This window comes from Tympanuchus pallidicinctus, unplaced genomic scaffold (genome assembly GCF_026119805.1).
Source record: "Tympanuchus pallidicinctus isolate F22 unplaced genomic scaffold, pur_lepc_1.0 scaffold5, whole genome shotgun sequence".
NCBI lineage: Eukaryota > Metazoa > Chordata > Aves > Galliformes > Phasianidae > Tympanuchus > Tympanuchus pallidicinctus.
This window is the reverse complement of record NW_026294769.1, coordinates 12,912,024-12,925,393: the sequence shown is the minus strand read 5'-3', so window position 1 is coordinate 12,925,393 and position 13,370 is coordinate 12,912,024. Positions and strand designations below refer to the sequence as shown.

General features: G+C 40.2%; 1 long non-coding RNA gene across 2 annotated transcripts; it reads left to right on the top strand.

The window, feature by feature from the left end:
• The first annotated feature begins 971 nt into the window (after window positions 1-971).
• Window positions 972-11,504, top strand: LOC128091310 (uncharacterized). Of its 2 annotated transcripts, none has more exons than XR_008211346.1 (3): window positions 972-1,057; window positions 1,229-1,306; window positions 11,364-11,504. It is a non-coding gene; the product is annotated as an uncharacterized LOC128091310 (long non-coding RNA). The 2 variants fall into 2 exon arrangements; XR_008211345.1 differs by lacking the exon at window positions 11,364-11,504 and adding an exon at window positions 9,407-9,562.
• The last annotated feature ends 1,866 nt before the right edge of the window (window positions 11,505-13,370 follow it).

Here is a 13,370-nt window from a genome sequence, read left to right as displayed (position 1 = left end):
CGCAACATCAACTGACCTTTCAAAAATTCCATTTTATGTAGTGCTAAGGAAGGCCCTCCAGTAGAAATACTGTCCATCGAGATACTGCTAGGAAGATTAATTACCACCCTGCACACATATGTTAACTTCAGGCATTAACTAATAGAAAAAACTTAGATATTTTAATATTAAAAAGCCCTATCCTATCTTCACGTATTTTAAGTTTTTTTTAATGATGATGAATTCTACGAACTCCTTGTAATGAGTCAGCAATAGCTGAACACAGCCAGTTCCTGCTTTTAGACAGCTGCATGCATAAAGCAGAAATATCCCTTCTTGATGTGAGCAGAGAAGATCAATTAACAGTAACAAAAGTACTCTTGTGAAGACTCGCAAGGAATCTTCGAGAAGTGAAGATACATTCACATATCTGAATATCGTAAGTCCATCTACACGTTAATTGCTGCTGTCCCCTTGGCTTCAGTATTTAGGTAGCACCTGGTACCTCTGAACATTGCTTCTCTCAGAGGAAAAAGTCATTAGTACATGCTAGCTATCTACTAAGTAGACACTCTTTTTTTTGTTCTCCTATAAGCATTTATTTTTCTGCACCAGGATAGAGCCACAAAAAATAGCAGGTAGCATGCAAGGTCCACAGATTCAACATTTCTACAGTGAGCATCTTGGTTTCATCTGATCATCATAATTCTTTATAGAAAAAGACAAACATAAGCTGTAACTCAGGTTCCTATCTTCTGGTGGGTTTCTTATTTCTCACCTGGCTCAGCTATATGACAGGCACTTGTAATAGAACAGGGGGTCCTAGACTACTGTAGGGAACTGTTATGTCCTGCTTTAAACTGGTGATTGAGCACCTGGTGAAGGAATGTGGCTGGCCCAGGGAGCACAGCCAAATTGTTTGCACCTGTGTTCTCCATGTGATCAGAAGGGGTGGACCCAGGGTGGAGCCAGCCTGGGCTCATACAAGGGCCATCCACTGAAGGAAGAGCATTGCTTGGACCTAGGCTGCTCTTTGGGAGGGAGTGCTGTATGATCATAGAGCCTCTTCAACAGGTGGGTGAGTTCTGTTCTTCTTTCTGTATATGACTGTTGGTCTACCTGTGAATGCTTTGCTCAGTCAAGACCAAGAACCTGTCAGCTACAATTTTGCTTCTTTGTTAGCAGATTAGCCCCTTTTCTCTGTGTTACGTAAGTATATGCATTTTAGCAATTTTTGGTTCATTTTTAGAACTGCTTTATGAGAATTAGAATTGTTTCATCTACTCTGGAGCTGGTCACTGGAAAGAACTTTATAGCTCACCGAAAGGTATGAGTATCTAGATACATACGCTTGCTTCTCTTTAGTGACTGTGAAAAGTGGTTGTACAGCAATGTCAGTAGCTTCCTGCTGTGTAGAACTCTAAAATAAGCTCTTGTAGCCTTATCCCTACAATACTGGAAAGGTCTGCAACTCATCTTTGGCTTAAAGTCACTAGGTGGCAGACACTGCTACTTTCCAATGCAACCATGGCTGCTGAAATCATGCTGTTCTATTCTGTCTCCTCCTTTTTCACTAGAGTCTGGTGTGAGATTTCAGCTGAGTTCCTGTCCCGTGGAGCTTCTTACCTCCAGCTTAGGGTTGAGGTTCAGACCAGCCAGCTTCATTTTCTTTCTGTTACTGGATTCTAGCAGTATCTGAGTAGTTCTGCAGTCTTGCAGGCACTAGTAACCTAGCTTTTCTTTTTATAGTTTGTGGTATCTGGAGAAGAACATGTGGTAGTTTTACTCAAACCTGGCCATGACCATCTGGGATGTCAGTTGTGTTGGTCCACAAATGTTAATTAAAAAAAGTTATAGAATCATCTAGGTTGGAAAAGACCTTCACGATCCATTGAGTCCAAACATCGATCTGTCTTATTGAGTCCCATCAACTAAACTATGTACCTTAGTGCCAAGTCTACACATCTCCTAGATGCTTCCAGGGATGGGATTCTACCACATCCATGGGCAGCCTATTCAAAACTGAAACATTAAGAAAATTCTTGGAGGTTGCTCATCTGTATCTCCCCTAGTGCTACTTAAGGCTGTTACTTCAAGTGTCCTATCGTGTATCAACTGAGAAAGAGACCAGCAACCACCTTACTGCAACCTCCTTTCAAGTAGTTGTAGAGGGCAGTGGGGTCTTGCCTCTTCTCCATTCTGGAAGAATCAAAGTGCCTTCAGCTGCTCCTCATAACTCCTGTCTTGTAGTCTCTTCAACAGCTTCATTACTCTTTTCTGCACTTGCTCAAGAAATAAAATATCCTCATAGTGAGGGATCCAAACTGAACACAGTGTTCAGATTGTGCTCTCATCAGGGCTGAGTCTTGAGGGACAGCCACTTTCCTACTCCTGCTAGCCATGCTTTTTCTGATGCAGGCCAGGTTGCCATTGGGCACGTGGACCCACTGATGGTTTGTGTTCAACTATCTGTTGACCAGAAACCCCAAGGTTATTTTGTTTTGTTTTTTTTGTTGTTGTTAGTTTTTTATTCCCAACAAATTTCTGCTGCTCTTTTCTAAGGCTGTAATGCTTGGACTACTTCTATCAGTCTGATATTCAGTGTGTTAATAAAGCTTTCTTCATATTCAGTATTTCAACCATAACTACCACCCATTCTCACAGTTGTATCCATATGCCTGCATCTCTACCATCTCCTAACCTTTTGTACACCTTTTGTTCTCATAGTCCCCACATACTTCAGTTTTGTTTCTGCCACTTAAGAACGGAAGTTTTTAGCAAATCCACCTAACCATAGGTTATTTCATTAGATCTTCATCTGTTTCTCTTGCTGACTTGACAGGATTTATTACTGAAAATGTAACTCATCACGTACCATTGAATTGCAGCTTGTATGAAATAGGGTGCTGCTTTTTCAGACCGAAGTCTTACCAGGTGATTAAAATACGATCACAACAAACACTTTGATTTGTAGACTGTGCTGATTTTGTTTGTATATCTTGAACAATGTCTCTTAAGGAGATAAAAATGCTATATTTCTCTACATATTTTTTAGCTACTATTTCCCTGTGATGTTTCTTGATGTTTTTGGGTGAGTAACTGAAAATAGCAAACACCTTGTGTTGCCAGTAGCTGAGTGCTGCAATTGGGCTTTCAGCATACAAATGCAGTATCATCTTGAAGACCTCTCTTGATTCGAGGTGGGAGTAAGCAAACTGCATGGTTCAGCAATTCTACTGCAGTGTGGACGGGCTTCATACAGTGCACATCTTCCTGTGATGCTAAGCTGAATGATCTCCTTGGCAGTCTGTTTATGTTAACCTTCCTTGATTTTTTTTGGATTGTGTGAAGGAAATGCTAGACTGGCAAAAATTGCAGCCATGCAACATTTATTTCAAAACCTGCTTTCTTATTCATTGAATTTAAATGAGGATTCCATATTTGTGTTCACTTGTCTTGGCTATTTGAAAATGCCATAGATTGTTACAACATTGTTTTATGGGTTTTCTGGGGGGATAGGGGTGCAGAGGGGTGCAGAGAGTCTGCAGAGTTAGCTAAAAGTGTACTACCCATGGTATTTTGGCTGATTTTGGGTAAATGTTTTTGCAAAAGGGATGTTTAAGGTGATCATAACACCAAGCAGGTGGCTGAATGGAATCGTGCTTTTAGGGCTTCTGGTTTTGTTGCATTCCCATGGGAAGAGGAGGAGGAATTGGAGGAGCCTTACTATGCCTGCACTTGGCAAATGCCACTATTGTTGCTTTCTTGTGTCTTGAGAGAAAAGGATCTCAAAACTACTGGTTTGTTGCCGTTAGCATGGCTGATGCATCTGGTAGTTTCCCTAATCTGTAACCTGATAAACAATGAAGCAAAAAGTAGTTTGACTTCTTTTCTTTCATGAGTACTGGAAGTTCAGGAGGGCTGGTGTATTACTGTGTCAGAAGTGGTGGCAAATCTTGCATCTCTGAAGGAATAGTGTTTCAAGGGCCATCTGGTTCACAAAGCAGCTGCCACTAAAAAACTCTGTTATTTGTATGTGACTTACACATATAACAAGAGACTCTGTCACAGAATATCTATAGCCAAATCAGACAAAGGACAAGAGAAGAAAGGGAGGCAGAAGGTGTATTCTGTGACCAAAATTTCCCAGAGTTTCTGGAAGGGTCAGGGTACGAAGGCTCCAAATTAGTAACCTGAGAAGTTCTCCATTAGTTGCAGACAAACCCTTTGGAGGCTGGGGGGGAATGCTCCTTGTAGCCATAACTTGCCTGGCAAGTGCACTACTTATTCTGTTTCAGAAAAGGTACAATGACTTGAGTTCAGAAAGAGCTTTGTTAGCAGTGCCTTTTGTGGGTGAACCTTAGATGAGTGTTCTCTTGTTGATGTAAGCAGCAACTCTGTGCATGAAATAGTGATGTCTGTTTTGTGCATTGCTTTATGGACTAACAAAGCAAAAAGAGAAAAATGATAGAAATTGTAAGGTACCACTAGTTAAATATAATACTTCTGTAGCAGCATAAAATCAAAAAGAGAAGGTGTTAATATTTGATGGAATTTCCTGAGGTTGTTTCATCCTTATTTCTGAAGCAATCTTCACTAAATCATTTCCCTAATTGCTTCTTTGGACAAAAGATGACAGATTCTACACGTTCAGGAATAAGGAAATTTTATGTCTTCGGTATGGGCTTAGGTATTATTACTTTTAGCTCAGCAGAGGTTTCCCAAAGGAAAATGAGATTGGACAGAGTTTTTGTTATCAGCCCTTCGTTATCAGTGAGAAGAGGAATGGTATGTTCCACCACATTATGACTGGCTAAAGACTGGAAAGGTGAACAGCACTTCTGTAACAGAAAAAATGACCAGCACCTCATGTGTTTATTAACCCAGCAGTAACTGCTGAGTCTGCAAGCATCAAGTATTTCATTGCCAAACGTAACATAATTACCACTCTGGGCAAGAATTGAGTGGCCTGGACCTCCTCTCAGCAAATAAATTTACAGTTTATTTTAATCCCTTATTTAGGAATTGCTGACTTCAGAAAAAAAAATATTTTCTACAATTAGGACTCCCTCTAGAGCTAGAAGCTCTTGTGTTTGAGAGGTCAGTGTTCTTAAAATCTTTATAAATGCATGCTCTAGAAGAGGCGACAGAGTGCTCTCATGATTGCTGGTAGGACTGCCATTCAGAAGAATACAGGCTAGAGAAATGGCTAGTGTGAACCTTTAAAAATACAACAAGAATAAATGTAAAAATCTTGTCCCTGGAAAGGAATGGCCTCCTGTGACAGCCCAGACTGTAAGCTGCTCTGGTGTAAAGGACCTGGGGTTTCAGATAGGCAGAGAACTGAATATGAGTCAGCTGTGTGCTCTGACAGCCAGGGAGGCCAACAGCTTCTGGGGTTGTATTAACAGGAGCACAGCCAGTAGATTGATCAGAAGAGTTATTTTCCCTTTACTGAGCTTTGTTAGTACACATCTGGAGTATCTTCATTTACTTTGGGCCCTCAAACACAAACAAGACACCAGCAAACTAGAGCAAGCTCAGCAGAAGACAATTGGAGGCTCAGGGGAACTGGTGTTTAAGAAGCGGGCCTTGGAGAGCCCTTGGCTCTTCATAGTGGAGTGCTAAGAGACAAAAGAACAAAGGAACAGAGGATGTAGTTGGATAGAAATAAATCTTATTTCATTGTGCAGGTAATATAACAGTGGATTAGGTCGCCCAGTCTCCACTCCTTGAAGTTGCCAAGACCTGTCTGAATAGAACTCTAAGTAGCCTTATCTGACTCTGCTTTGAGCAAATTGGACTAAAATATCTCCTTAAGTTCCATCCAATCTAAATTAGCGTATGATTCTGTGATATGTATTTTGGCATTGACCTTATTAGGAAAAAAAAAAAGCTGTCCACCTGCTTGAATCATCCTCTACAGAAACTGAGATTGGGTTTCCTGCATTGTTGAATGGAGCTTTGCTTGAACGAGAGGAGGGTGCAGTATCTCCTGCAGTTGATTCTCTGAATGGGAATCATTTTGGTGCGAGCGCTCTGTTTGAATCCTCTCCAAACACAGTGACATATTATTTGGCATTTTCTCACTGGGCGTTTCCAGTTTTAAAAGTCTTGTTGAGGAAAAACAAACCTATTAATATCAGGTCTTCATCTCTAATTTTATGAAAACCAATTGAGAGAGTGAATGCAAGTCCCACAGAAATGATTGTTAAAATCATTCATGTTTGCTATAAAATGAGACTATTGCTAGCAAAACAACATTGAATCTAAGAGAAAATAGAGTGTAACAGAGAAGGTCTAAGTGATTATGCTAGATGATACAAGGCTTAGTCAGGAAGTGTGTGCTGACACCAGTAGACTACAGCATATGACAATCTCGTATCTGGATGGAGGGAAAAGAAAGTAAGTAGAAGGACCATATGATCATAAGGATCATATTCCACCCAAATGAGCTTCAAATTTTATGACTTGCGAAGACTTCCTCCATTATGGGGACAGTACTTTCCCAAGATCTGCATCAGACAGCTGATGGTCTTTGAGGAGAGACAGCTGTACTGAGAGAAATACGATTTGTATCTTTTGATTGTGGGTCTGAATTTGGTCCTAAGAATAACTGTGAGGAGTTCAGAAAGTCAGCAAGTAAGTGGAGGCATATGCAACACTAAGAAAGATGCGGCATCTTATACAATTGGCTGGATGTATTTCTTTTTTTTTTATCTTCATAAATTATCTTAATTTAAGGAAATATAAACAGTGGTTGAAATATTCTTAATTTAACCAGTTTTCAGGCAGGGAAAGTAACTTTCAAAGCATTAGCTGCTTTTTTGTTGTATTGTCAGCACATTCTCTCATATTTAGGAAGAAGTCATACGGCCGTTGGAGAAATTCCTGTTTAAAATGCATTTCTGTAACTTCAGAGTCATTAGACTTATTTATTTGCATTGAACATGGGGAAAAAAAGATATTGGAACCCAGAAGAACACAGGATAGCTAGAGTTGCATTTTAATCCTTTTATCAAGCATTACCTTTCAAATGTATTCTGGGCTATTTACTTGAGAATGGCTTGACTTTCTCTTGATGTTAGCAGAGTTGGATTTAAAAGATTCCGTTTTCTATTTATATCCCTGGAAACATAACATGGAAAAAAAGCTGTTACCAAAACATCCCCTTCCAGGCTACATGAGAATATCCTGGTACATGATAGCATAATCCACAATTGCATGTAGTCTTAAGTGTTTCTTATCAGTGGGTTCTTGCCCTTATCAGGGAGAAAAATAGAAATATGTACCACAGTTCTGCATATTTGAAGTTCTCCTCCTCACCGAAGGCAATGATGGACTTTGTGGTAATTCAAAGACCTACGTATCAAACCAGTGTTGGTGTTTCAGATTGGTGCGTGGTGATCTAAGGTAGCTGCATGAGATGGAGTTCTTTGTTAAGAAGTTGAATCAAATTTTTACTGTCTAAGTCAAGAGCCCTGATTAGGTAGCCAAAAGCTCTCCCTACAAGGGTTTTTGAATGGAAAATCCACTTTTCTTTGTTTCCCGAGGAAAGGATTGACATGATTGAGCATAGATACAGTTAATCTCACTTTAAGTTATGAACCAAAGTCTGAGCAGAAAAACTAAAGAAAAAAAACAAACAATGAAATGAAAATGTGATAGTAACTGGAATTACGTTTTTAGATAGGAAAACTTTTCAGAAGGATGTGGATGTGTCCTAATGTTAAATATATGCAATTCTCACTTACTACCTTGTGTTACTTAAGAAGATCTATTTAAGCAGTAATACAAAATATTGATGGTTTAGAGTATTTTGGGATGTTTTATGAAGCTTGCCACTTTCTGTAGGTCTGTGGTATACCTCTGTTTCAAATGGAGCCATCACCATGGGATTGCCTTCAAACAAAGGTTGCTGCAAACGGAAACTCAGAGCAGGGAAAGAGTGGCAGAATCCCAGCAGAAGATCATCCCATCTCTGACAGGCTATAAATAAGAGCCAAACCTATGATTCTGACTTTGAAATCAATTTGGGTTCATCAAAATATTTCTACGGATACCGGTACTCGCATTAGTATCAATTGTCATGCTAAAGTACTGCAATGCCAGGGGCATAGACACTACTAAAACCAGGGGGCTCATAGTAGCTTGTGAATTTGAGATTAGGGAGGGAGATGTATTTTATATATATAATTCTAACTTTCAGATAGGCCTGTGAATAAAATACCTGAATGAAAATGCCAGTTGTTGCTGTTGAAGAGTCCACATTTAGTCTGATAAACAGACTTAGCCTTCACACCAAGGTGGTTGCACCCAAAGCGCTCACTCTTGCCCCTGAAGCAGGCCAACGGCCTACTAATATAGATGTTCATCTTCCTAACACTGTTTATTTACAGCATTTTATCCGCGACCCTATTCTCTCATTCCAGTGAGACTATTGACAAAGCTGAATGCCGAGGTCAGGTCCTCTCTCATTTTGTACTCCTATTTGCTTTTAATTAGAATTACACCGGGATTTATTATCTCGTAATGGGAAGTTCTCGGGGAAATTTGTTGCATTGTGAAAATGTGTGACAATGCCATTGAAATAGTACTGACTTTTATCCAGTGTTGCTTTCTATTCTCCCTCCAACAGCAATGAATCTAATGGTGACAGGGATGCCTGTGAGAGAATCATTAACATTTAGAACTTACAGGAGAAAATAAGAGGGATGAAATGAGTCTTTCAAAACTGATTAAAGAGAGTGTTTTCCTTTGGTTTCCCTGCTTATTCATTTTTCAACGTTAGCACTCTTAATCAGTTGTTTAATTTGATCAAGTGGAAGTCTGTGTGTGTTTGATATGAATAATTAAAAAAAAACTCTGCTCATTACCCCTTTTTCTTCTTCCTGGAAAGTACCAATAGTTTAGGAATCCTGTTGCTGAAAGATTTTGTAACTGGTGAGTGATTCTCCAGATGCAAAGAACACTTCTGACCTGGTTCTGCAGGTGGAAAATCTTGAAAAAAATACAAGTGGCTTTAAAAGCTGCTTAAGAGATATGGTTGAAAACGTACTGATAGTCTGCTATAAATATTCATAGGTACTGAAGATTTAACCACAGATTCAACTTCTGAGGTAAATAGTAAGGGTAGATTTTGTACAGGGTCACTGTAGTGAATTCCTGCTTGCTTACACATCCGTTGTTGGATTACATTTGAATTCACAGTAACTCCAAGAAAACTGGAAGAGAGGGTTGATTTCAGGTGTGTTTCAATTCACCCTGGAGCAGAATTAGGGGTTCTGCGGTCTGATCTGAATTGCTGGAAAGTGTTGAGAAGTGCCTTGCGTAAGCCTAGACAGCCTGAAGACCCTGGGTGATCTGTGGAAAATTCCCACTGTAATTCTGCCTTTGTCCTTGTCTTGCATGCAATCTGTGCTTTCAGGTTCTGTGAAGTGCAAGGTGTTGTACACCACATTTCCACAGGTGCACTGTCGGGTGCACAAGTCCAAGAAGTCTGGGTGCAACCACTGAGCGTTGTTGCATGCTGTGGGAGAAGATTAAGAATCTGACTGATTATTCTGCCTCCTGTTTCTCTCTATCAAAGGCAAGTCAATTACAGTAATAAGAACAAATGAAATGGTTTGGAATTGCTACCTTAATTAGCAGAGGTGTTGTTTGTACCTGTTCAGTTACAGCTGCAGCCAGTCAGACCTTCAGTGTGTCTGGACACCTAAAGGTTGCAACCTGAACGACAAGCAGCGCAGGAAAAACACTTATTTGTTGTTTGTTTTTTTTTTTTTCCTGAGGATGTAATTGTCCCTTCATTCCTCAACAACTGTCTCAATATACTTTTTACTCCCTAAGTCTCAGCAGTATGATTTGTGAGGAATGAGATATGCTCAAGATAAATAGTAAGCTGTGCTGTTAGATGACGTTAGCATTTAACTGTGCCAGGCATGATAAAAAAGAGAAGATGAAGTGCTTTATATATGTTGTCTCCTTCAGGGAAATCTTTCTTTCTGTGTCAATTTTCCATTATAAAACTGAACTAGATGGATTAGAACAGTACAACTGCATCCCAGGTTTCTTCAACTCCATGAGTTCTGGACTGGAAAAACAGGAACACAACTCCTCTTAGTCGTGCTGGCTACTGACCAGCCTTTCTGTCCCAGCTAGTAGTGAAGTTACTGCAGTTTTCCCTAGGGATTTAAAAACAGTGGTAAATAGAGGTGGAATTCCCTGAGCAGTGAGCTGGGAGACTGCTCTCTGGGAGTGGACATGCCGTCCCCCAGAGGAACCATGAAGTCTCCGTGTGTGATGGAGACTATTTCATGTGATGTGTGCCTGCTACTTAGTGTAAAGACCCAATCTTGAATTCATCACAGATACCCCAATAAGTAGAAATTAATATGACGGTTTCAGAGAGGATGCTGATCACAGTTGGTATGTTTGAAACAGGACCATTTCCCAAGAGCAGCTGCTCCCCTTGAAAATGCACGGCTTTTAAGATGAGCTATGTACCCAACATTTTCTGATGTGCCTGTCTTTGTTGGTGGGCTTTTGATATAGACAACAACAGAGTCAAAATCATGGGATACATTCCAAGGCCCCGGCTGTATAGATATGGTTGCAGTAGCTACTTGTGCCTCAGCAAAAGCAAACAGTGCTTCCTTTCTTTAAAGGACTATTAAGCACAAAAAATTCTGAGCTTCAGTATGTCTCGAGACATTCTCCTTAGACGCTCAAAGTGAAACTGTAGCATTCTGTATGATCCTCAGTACCTACTTGTGCTATTAACCTGAAAGTGAATCATGAGTGACAGCACTGCCTCTTACAAGGGGCATTCCCCATCCTTAGGATGTCCCTCTCTGTCCCTTGCAAGGATTCTTTCAGGTCCTAGACCTCACCTGTGCACATAAGAAGATAAGCTAAAGAAGCATGGGGAGACTGAAAAGAAACCAAAAATGAAGGAACTGATGGAAGTGAAAGGCAGAGAAAGGAGGAACTGGGAGCCTTAAGGAGGGAAGGTGGTGAGTTTGGGACTGGGAGACAGAGATGATGTAAAAAAAAAAAAAAAAAATAAGTACTGGAATGAGAATTTAAAGTTTCACAATAGCAAATTTACCTCCCCAAGACACTCCCCCTTTTTTTTTTTTCTTATTACATTTGTCAGTAGTTATTGCAAGCAAAAATGGACAATTCTGATCTGAATCCCATTTCCTAGACAAAAAAAGCCTAGATTTATCGCTCAGCCATGTAAGTTAAATGTGTGAAGATAAGCAGTGTGAATTTTCCCTGCAGATACTGGTTACTAGATAAAGGTGTAAATAGCAACACTTGTAAGGTCTTGTATTAGTTGCGTTGTCACCATACCCCTTCATTTTTTTTCTCTTGGACAGCTCTGGCTGAATGCTTCCATATGAGAGGTGGATATTACAGAAGTCAAGCTGGGCTGGTTCCTGTGACCCTGTAAGAGAGAAATGTTGTCTTCGGGCCATATCCAAGCTGTGAAATCCAGCCTTCCTCAGTTAGCTGTGGGAAAGTTAGTATCTCCAGTATGCATGGAGCTTACTAAGCTTGCAGGCAGCAGTGTGACCCTGCCATCCTTATGGCATGCAGTTTTCTTTAAGAAAATCTGGAATGACCTAGGCAGCAATGTGCATGGGTGGTGTGGGGGAAGGACAAGAAAAATGGTCAAATTTCCTATACGTTTTTGTCCTTTCCATACGCCAGCCACACGCGTCATTATTTTCCATGTAAATGGTAGATATCCAAGTGAAACCACAAGCCGCCTGCAACATCTGTGCTGTCATGCTAATTATTATTCATCACTGCTCTATCACCACCTCCTCTCAGCTGCAGTGCTCTGCTATTGCTTCCATTTCTCTTGCTCTCAGGTACGTGACGTGGCACTGACAGCCAGCTGCAACATGCTCGTTTGGGGCTGCTTACGGTTTCTGGTGGTTAGACAACTTTGCTTCTGCAGTGGTACCACCTCACTGTGTGGTCAGGAGAAAATATTTCCAAACTTTTTGTTATTGCTTGTTTTTGTTGAGAACTGAAAGTTTAGATATAATCTGGAGTTTATGCTATTGCCTGTCATGTGTAGAACTGGCATCCATTTACCTGAAAACCTGTTTCATTTGAGTGGCCTTACTAAAGAATAGCATATGCAAAATACTGAATATTCTAGTAGGATGGAAATGTGTAAGAAAAATTAAATTTACCGTTGCAGAACACCTCTTGCTTATATTTAAAAATGTGCTGAACTGGATCTAGGAACAATGCTTGGTGCTTAGGTGCTCTTGCTTTCAAGACTTAATCTTCCTGCTTAAACATGCAGGATGTTTGTGAAAAAGGCAATGTATCCTTTTTCATAGATGAATATGATGAATTCTGCCAAGGTGCAATAAACTGTGTGGTTTAAGCTCCTGTGTAGCAGCTGAATTGCTGATTAGATCAGTATTCGGCAGTCTCTGATCTTAGTTCCTGGCTCTGATCGCTAGATGACTTAATTTACTAATTTGTTAGTGTGCACAGAATAATTTATAAATACCATATTCTGAACAAGATCTTGTTTTCTACGCATGTTATTAATTAGCTAATGTTTTTGCCAGGAAATAAGTTCAAGACAGCACACATTTATCCTGTTACTCGCATCTCCTGACAAACAGCAGAGATAGATTCAGCCATCAGGAGACTGTGGATGGCAAATATTCCTCAGGGTGGCTTGGCTGAGGGATGTAGATGTTTCTTAGAGAATTTCAAGGACCTAGCATTTGGGAAAGGTTACACAAGCAGGAGGCTGTGGCAGAAGCTCACAGGGAGCAGTCTCACAAGAACATAGGGTGGTTGGTGAACAGCAGCCCAGTACCCCAGTTTGCAGATGTTGTAGTGTGTTGTGCAACTGTGTCTTTGAGCCTGGCCAGCATCAAGCTGGCAGATTTTACTTAGAGCAGAGAACAAATAACTCTCATGATTCTTTCTGTTGACTGAGCAGTTGTGGTGGGAATCTGGTGTAGATGTCAGTGAGTAGCTGAAAAGGATGGATGGGATATGTTTTCAGTCGGCTCTGCCTTCACTACCAGTGCAGGATTTTAATTTAAAGATGAGATTTCAAAACTTGGTGCAAGAATAAAAAATTGAAACTTCTTCTTAATTTCTTGTCTTGCGTTTCCACAGGACAGGTAGGAAATACAACACAAAATGATTATTGCAATATTAAGCACAAACTAAGTGCCTAGATACAGAGTTGTTTATTCATGTTCTGAGGATAAGCATTTGGTGCATGCCTGTGTTTCTCAGCCATGCTTCTTATTACATCTCTGTGGGACAGATGGAGTACTGCTTGCAAATGTGAAATTTGTAGTTGGGATTGTTTTTCATTTTGTACAGGAAAAATATAA